Source organism: Microtus oregoni, unplaced genomic scaffold (genome assembly GCF_018167655.1).
Source record: "Microtus oregoni isolate MIOR12 unplaced genomic scaffold, Mior012 000000F_ref0000247, whole genome shotgun sequence".
Taxonomy (NCBI): Eukaryota; Metazoa; Chordata; class Mammalia; order Rodentia; family Cricetidae; genus Microtus; species Microtus oregoni.
The window spans coordinates 35,202,004-35,208,688 of record NW_024543059.1 but is presented as its reverse complement, the minus strand read 5'-3'; the positions used below and the strand labels follow the sequence as shown (position 1 = coordinate 35,208,688).

The 6,685-nt window shown below is 38.0% G+C and overlaps 1 long non-coding RNA gene across 1 annotated transcript; it reads right to left on the bottom strand.

Moving 5' to 3' along the window:
* Window positions 1-4,588: 4,588 nt before the first annotated feature.
* LOC121451257 lies at window positions 4,589-5,732 on the bottom strand. Its single transcript, XR_005974719.1, has 3 exons — window positions 5,392-5,732; window positions 4,914-5,064; window positions 4,589-4,772 (listed from the first exon to the last, which is right to left on the bottom strand). It is a non-coding gene; the product is annotated as an uncharacterized LOC121451257 (long non-coding RNA).
* Window positions 5,733-6,685: the final 953 nt, after the last annotated feature.

Below are 6,685 nucleotides of genomic sequence, written 5' to 3'. Positions count from 1 at the left end.
CGAGGCTGTCCAAACAACAACAGTATCCAAGGACATAGGGTCCTTGCAGAGATCTGGGTCCCTACCACCTTCTGCCTGGGCTGGTGACTTGGCCAAGGGTGACTGTCTCTCAAAGCGAAGGGGCCACCAAACTGTGGAGGTTTCTGATTAGGAAGGAGCTCTCCAGATGGCGAGACAGGGGTCTGTCTGTTCTTTCAGCAGTGAGATGTATTTCAGAGTACAGAGTCACAATCAGAAAAGTTCAGACAGGAATGAAGGCTTTCATGTATACAGCTCAAATCTAGGCAAAGGCAGCCTGAAACTCACTCAGCCAAATTTCAGTATTACATAGTTTTCTCTAATGATCACTTGAAGCTGAGCATAGGTTAAAAAAATATTTTCTATTGGGTTCCACATTCAATTATCCTACCCATTTTACCACACTCAGAGAGGAGGGAGACAAAGATGAATTGGCATCTCTGGTGAAGTTCTCCGTGTAAAGTTCAGACCTGTGCTTTCTAATCCTTTGTTTGAGAACTCTGTTCTTTGTGCTACCTAAAGCAACTGTGTGTGAATGCATGCCCTCCTCCAATATAAGACAATCAGATTTTTTAAAAAAAAGTCTGTACTGTAGCATTTTGTCAGTCAGGCTGCTGGCTAAAATCCAGCTGTTAGCTGGATTTAGTCAAAGCTTGGTTACAAGCAAACCTAAACAAGAAATTCTATCCCGGAGACCTTCAGGTGACAGAGGCAATAGAAGCATAGGGAAGGAAAGGAATATGTGGAATTTTTCATTTTTCCGCTAATAGTAACCAGATTCTCTTTGCAGTAGAGGAAATGTATTTGTGTCTCTAAAGCAAATGCTTCAGGATTTATATCTGCAATTTCTTGCCCAATTTTGGTTCTGCAATAACTACAAGGAAGATTAATTTTGGGAATCAATACCTGACAGAATTAGGAGATGTACTGATAAAATATACAATCAGAGATTTTCTTGAGAAAATGGCTAAGTTGGGCAGTAGTCTCACATAGCCACTGGGGTCTCCCTGAAAATTTCAAGTGTCATATCCCCTAATCAGTTTGTTTATGGAATATGCATGGAATTTCTGAATGTCATGCCAACAACAAGCAACTGGAAGCACAAAATTACAATCAGCCATAGCAGGAAGAGTGGGAGGCTTCCACATAAATAGCCAGGATGGAGGGGTAAGTAGCTGGATAGAGGATCACCCTCTAGTTTTCACAGGATGGTATTCTTCTCTGATAATTAGAATAAACGTTTAAGCTAAATAAGATTTTACCTGTCATCTACTTGCCCTTTTGTTGTTTCTGCCACAGCACACGTTTAGATGGGAGGGAGAAATAAACCAGCAGCTCTGAAGAAGCTCTGAAAGAGCAGCCTGAGCTCTGGCTGCTCAGTCTGTCTGTCAGCTGGCTGCAACTGCCGACACCTCCTGGCCAATAAAGATTAGTACACCTACTTCAATTCACTCTAATTGCTTAGGACAGGTAAGTAAAGTGTAAAATTTGAAAGTTATAGGATTACAGATAATAATGTTATTCAAGAATTTAATAACCAGTTTGCTTACACTATGAATGGTATTATGGACGGCTTATGTGATTTACCTTATGCATCCATTCACGTAGTTTTGGGAATTAGCCTTGTTTTTCATATTATATCTTTACAAAAATGATTTGATAACAGACTTACTCAGAGTTTTAACTGCCTACCCAATTATCTCCTCTGAGAAGCCATCTGGTATAAAATATCTATGGAGAAAAGAACCAAGATTATAGGAATCATGAACACTACAGCACCAGCTGGGAAGCTTCTATTCTATTGATCTAGGCGATCTGAATGTGACAAGAGAGGAGTATAGCTTGCTCTATTTGAGGGACCCATAACAGGTGTCCAGGTTTTTTTTTTGGTGGTTTTATATTTGTTTTATATATTTGGTGGTTTTATATGTGTTATATATTTTGGAGACAATTCCATAAGTTGGCATGGCTAACTCAGCCTTCCTTTGGTAGTGTTTTGGAAATGCCTCAGCTTAATATCCCAGGCTATGTTGATTCTCTATGGGAGGCACACCTTTGGGAGAAATTGATGAAAGATGGGCTGTGGGGAGGCAAGCGTATGGTAAGAAAACTGGGTAAAGAACTGTGTTTAGAATTTAAAGTGAATAAACAAAATAAAAATAAGCAATTACATAAATCCCAGCTTACCAGTGACTCAAATATTATCCCATTTAATTTTACAATAAACTTACAAAGAACCAAGAAAAGATATGCAGAGACAGTGATACATGTATATTTATAAACACACAGCAGTCTGTTTAGAGTATTTGATCAGGTGAGACCAGTCTTAAACTCCTGTGTTAATTGCAGTTTACTATTACTCAGAGTACAGCATGTGTTGTTGCATGGTGTACGTGACTGGCTCCTTGCCCTTGGTTTCCTGAGAGACTAGGTTCATGGCTCAGGTATCAGGGAGCCATAATTATCACTGCACCTCTGGGACATTATTGGGTCCATGCTTACCCTGAGCAGCATATAGTCCTCAGTTAATAAACATTATTAAGTGTTTGAATGGGGGGGGCACTTAATAGAGCCATACTCCTGTTAGTCACCAGCAACCAGCTCAGAAACTTTTTTTTAAAGAGCTATTCCTCTCTTTGCCATGAGCATTGATCATATATGAGCTAAGGTAAGTTATTCAGATGCCATATTTGTCTCCATGTTTTGATTGCTTAGAATCTTTTAAATGTATTTTTAGTTGTTATATGATAATTAGTGCCCCAAGTCAGAATGCCCTTAGTAGGCAGAGTTTTGTGTCCCAAAATACAGTTTCATAATAACCACATTGAAAATAATCATTAATTACAAACTCTCAGACAGTAACTCAGGCTTATTACCACCTAACATGTACATTTTAAATTAATCATATGTCATATATGTGCTATCTTATGGACTGATAACTTTTCTCAGACTAGAAAGTACATTTCCTTCCCACTGATTCTCTTGATACTGAGACTCCTCTCATTTTTCCAAATACTTCTTTTTCTGTTTCTTAAACTTAACATTATCCTGCCTAGAAATAATCCAGTCAGGATCTTTATTAAATCAATCACAATGACATTTATTTACACAGTATAAAGGAATATTACATACCCTGTACTTGAGTTTTTCATATACACAGCCTTTTAATTATAATTTATTGATTTGATTATAGAGACATAAATAATTGCCATCCTTACTCTCTGCTTGACAAGCTTTATGATTAAAATCTATTCAGGAAAAGATGGGTGTATATTAAATTATATATATATATATATATTTAGCTTACAATTTCTATATTTAATACTTACTTTTTTCACTGGCTGAGTAGTAATTTCATCCTGAATGCTCATGTTTAAAAACTGAAGAACAACCACACACACATGGAAGTGTATCCTCAACAGCTAATTCTTAATATTTTACCTCAGTCTGGGCTGTGATTTACAATTCCCATAAAATATGGTTTTGATGAGCAGGCCCAATTTCTTATTCAGCTTGCCCCTTCCATTCTGTGAAATTAAGTAATCACAGCAACACAGTTTCAAAGAGTAAAAACACTGTGACTTTAATCATTCCCCATAAGATAGAGAAAACCTAGTAAAGAGTAAAATTCCTGAACTCATTTTTTTTTCTGTTTACAGCTTGTAATTGCTCAAATGCAAAATCACATTTAACTAACCCTAAGTTATATGTAAAGGTTATCTTTTTCTTTATGTATGGTTCAACAGATACCTTAAAAGACTCATCACTAACACAGGTAATTTTATTAGGTACTTATTTTATTTTATATGATATACTATAGTGTTATTATTTTATTTTATGTTAATTTTGTTCCAATGGTATCTATTTAGCCTTCCAGAGAATGGGTTCTCTAGGGCCAAAACAAACAATAGGGATCTTGTTCTACTGACAGTGGCTAACAGTATTTCCAAGCCAAATAGCTGTCACCTATATTCTGAGCTCTAGTTGGTACTGTGTTGGTTCCCTCACTGTCAGGCCAGAGTTGTTAGGCTCCCATTAGCTCACGTAAGGTGTTTCAGTGGATATTCCCATTACAGCCTCATCATTATAAATATATTTAATTTTTTTTCCTGATTTCAATTAATCTTAAATCATTTCTTTATCATTAAGACACTATGGGCTATTATATTACAGCTGGATCTGTTTGGAAGAGCATTTCAAGTCTACAGTACTTACTACAATCCACATATTTCCTTGTACAACACTCTAATCAACTTTATTATGTATTATAATTTAACTACATGGAAGATTTTAATTATATATTATATTTATATATAACACGTATTATTGTTTTATATGTAGCATATTTAAATATAATTTGATTGCATAAAATATTTATATAAACATATCACAAAGAATTAGACACCAGACATACTTGGGTGCACATAGTCATAATCAGAAATCTCCAGACAGGAATGGAGGGTTCCATGTGTGCAGATAGAATCTAGGCAAAAAGCAGCTGCAAGCTCACTCAGAAAACCTGTCATATTTGCCGGTTTACTGCTGTTAACTGGAGGAAAACCCAGGGTAAATTACATTTTATCCTGTATTCCCATGTCAATTGCTCTGCTTCTTTTTACAGCACATCGGGAGGAAAGAGACACTGATGAATAATCGGCTCTTGATGAGATCATGGGGTTAAATGCACGCCTACGCTTCCCAATCCTTGGTTTGTGTTCTCTCTCCTCATTGGTTCCCAGATGGCATAAAAAGATCTGCAATGAGGGATTTTACCAGTCAGGCTCCTGACTGAATTCCAGCTTTTAGCTGGAATTCAGTCAGGTAGACTGGCTATAAACAACCACAGAAAAGGAAATCTTTCCCGGAGACCTACAAGAAATAGAAGCGATACAAACCTAGGAAAGCAAGTATTTGGTGAGAATTCTCATGTTCTTGCTGTGATCACGTATTTCTATTTGCGGTGCAGGAAATGTGCTCGAGTCTCTGAAGCCACTGCTTCAGCGTTAAAATCTGTGATTCCTGGGTTGGGCTTGGATTCTGCATTTTCTGAAATGAATGTTAACTTAGAAAGTCAATACCTGATAATAAATAACCGGGATATACTGATTTTATGTGCCATTGAAAGACCCAGTAAGATAATTGCTGTGTCGGGAAATAGCCCCTGGCACCTGGTTTCTGAAAAATTTCAAGTGTCTGATTCTCCAATCTGTGTGTTTAGGGAATCTGACATGCCATTTCTGAATGTAAGACCAGTAAGCTGCAATCGGCAGCACAGTATGACAATCAGCCCTCAGCAGGACGAAATGAAGCAATTCCGGTAGATAGGAAAGACACAGACCCAATAAGGGGGATATGTGATAATCTCCTACTTACCTCACAATGATTTCCTCTTTTGATAATTGGATTCTGGTCCTAGGTAAACTGATTTTTTTCTGTCATCCATTTTCACTTTGATTTTTTCTGCCAGACCACAAAGATGGGAGGGAGAAATGAGTCAGCAGCTCTGATGCAGATCTCCAAGGTTACCACAGGATTTGTTCCTATTGGTGGAATTGAGAACATTCTCCTCATTGGTTCATATCCCAGGAACAATTGAATGCACCCAGTCCTTCAGTCAGAGGCAAAGATGGCTAATTAAATTTTCAGCGTATCTGGTCGTTACTAGTCAGGCTCAGGCTATATTCTAGCTCTCAGGTGCTCATGTTTATAACCGAAACCTGAATATACATTGGCCCCCACAAGGAAGACTGTTCTTGACATCTCTATGAGAAAAAGCCCAGGGAATATCAGCAAAAGTCAAGTACTGGTTTATTCCCCGTATTACAGTTGTAAATCACTTTTCACTCTCTCCTGTGCAGCAAGTGAATTCTTGCTTCTGAACCATAAGATTCTCTTTTAACTTGTGGCTCCACTGTCTCAGTCTTTTTTTTTTAATTTATTTATTTATTAAGGATTTCTGCCTCGTCCCCACAACCGCTTCCCATTTCCCTCCCCCTCCCCCGATCAAGTCCCCCTCCCTCATCTGCTCGAAGAGCAATCAGGGTTCCCTGACCTGTGGGAAGCCCAAGTCTTGAACACTGCATTGTCTTCAAGGAAATAATTCACTTCAGGTTTTAGAATCTGACAGAGTTAAGAGGAGTCATGCCCTTTCTTCTCCTCTCTGAGTTCCATTGTGGGAATGGGTATGACATTGAAGTTTTTTCATGAAAACTAAGTAATTGAAAATATTATACAGTAATATATAAGTTGCTGTGGGCAGGCTTGCTTTTTGTCCCACCCGGCTCCCACATGGCTAGCTTAGCCTCAGAAATAATAACACGGAAACTGTATGCATTTAAACACTACCTGGCCCGTTATTTCTAGCCTCTTATTGGCTAACTCTCACATCTTGATTAACCCATTTCTAATAATCTGTGTAGCACCATGAAGTGATGGCTTACCAGGAAGATTCCAACCACCATCTGTCTTGGTAGGAGAAGCATAGCATCTACCTGACTCTGCTTTCTTCCTCCCACAGTTCTGTTCTGTCTTCCTCAACTACCTATGTTCTGACCTATCAGGCGAAGCAGTTTTCTTTATTAATTAACCAATGAAATCAACAGATAGATAGAAGACCCTCCTAAACCATTTAGCAGGAAAAAAGCTGTGCTGTTTAAAATGCCAGCTT